The following is a 1571-nucleotide window of genomic DNA, read 5'->3' on the forward strand; positions in this document are numbered from 1 at the left end:
GAAATAAAGCACCGAAATGTGCGCTGCTTTTCGGTCTGGTTACTACCGTTTATGTCAGAACCAGTGCCACCATGGCACCGGACACCGGTACCCATCCCTACTTGTTAGCGAGTAAAAGACTGCTTGAAGATATTCTGTCTTGGTTTTCGTTCTTCACGAGGAATACGTCTCTAGGCTAGCGGAGCCTGTGGAAGCCCAGACTCAACAATGGTTGTATTTTTCTCTTTAAATAACAGCTAGTCAAGTTAACGAAAAAATGTGAGATTAGTTTTTTCAAATTAGCGCACCAAATCGCTACCTTATCATGGTGGAGAGGTTTGTATGTCCCAGGGATCCCAGGGTCTTTGTTGTTGGGATCTCCCATGGCAAATTGGTGCTGGGTGAGGGCCCAGACAAAGAGCAATTCAGAAGACCCCTACGAGTGTACAATCAAGGGAAGAGTTCACCCGGCCCAGATTCGGTTACCAGGGTCCCCTTGAAGTCAAGCCCAGGAAGATGCCCGAGTGCAGGCGTCTGGTGGCCAGCGCTTAGTTCACTGGCTCCCAACATTGGCCCACCCTCCTGCAGGCCCACCACCCGCAGGAGGCGCTGTAGGTGTCGCATGCAATGCGTACTGGACGGCGGCCAGGAGAAGAGAGCCTAAGAGTCCCTAAGTTTTCTAAGAAAACTAATAACCAATTCCAATATTCTTCTCTCGTTTGTGTAACTGGATCATCTTTGTGTCCTTTATGTTTTACATCACATTTATGCGGAAATATATATTTTTTTAAAAATCATAATAAAGTGGTCACAAAATGTCAAACACCCATAAATGAGTCAGCAGATCTCTTACATGGTCAGCTGGGGTCCATGACTGAAGACCATTGTTGCTGCAGGTTCATTACTGAAGCCTGGAGGTCTGTCTCTGGACCAGTCACTCCTCATAGACACACAGCTGGGTACTGGAGACTGTGACCTCTGACCTCTGCAAACACACATATGTTACATTCATAACACATCAGTCCCTAAAACTCTAAAATATTGAGCTTCAGACTCTGCTGTATGTAATCAAAGTGATGTTTATTTTGTGTTGCAAATTATTAAATTTAAATATAGTTTTAGTTGAATATGAGAAAATATTTTTGTCATGTTATGTCCTAAGTTGAAGGCATTGTATAAGTTTTTGTTCAAATTTAGATCGAATGATGAGGAAAGGATTAAGACGTCAACCTGTGGGTGTAGGGCTAAATGAGGATATACTTCTGCCTGCTCCGTTTCAAACAACTGAATGGAATGATATTATGCATATTATGCAACAACCTTTGAACTCTGAGTCAGCAGATCTCTTACATGGTCAGCTGAGCTCCATGATTGAAGGACATTGTTGGAGCAGGTTCATTACTGAAGCCTGGAGGTCTGTCTCTGGACCAGTCACTCCTCACAGACACACAGCTGGATGCTGGAGACTGTGACCTCTGACCTCTGCAAACAGAAACAGATTACCTTCATAACTAGGGATGGGTATCGTTTAGGTTTTATCCGATTCCGATTTGTAAAAAGATAACATATACATACACACATATATATACACA

At 43.5% G+C, this 1571-nt stretch overlaps 1 long non-coding RNA gene across 1 annotated transcript; it reads right to left on the reverse strand.

The window, feature by feature from the left end:
- Positions 1-353: 353 nt before the first annotated feature.
- LOC102297723 lies at positions 354-1508 on the reverse strand. The gene is made up of 2 exons (XR_318260.2): positions 1330-1508; positions 354-964 (listed from the first exon to the last, which is right to left on the reverse strand). It is a non-coding gene; the product is annotated as an uncharacterized LOC102297723 (long non-coding RNA).
- Positions 1509-1571: the final 63 nt, after the last annotated feature.

Source organism: Haplochromis burtoni, unplaced genomic scaffold, assembly GCF_018398535.1.
Source record: "Haplochromis burtoni strain Fernald_Lab_line unplaced genomic scaffold, NCSU_Asbu1 Contig_5670, whole genome shotgun sequence".
In the NCBI taxonomy this organism is placed as follows: Eukaryota; Metazoa; Chordata; class Actinopteri; order Cichliformes; family Cichlidae; genus Haplochromis; species Haplochromis burtoni.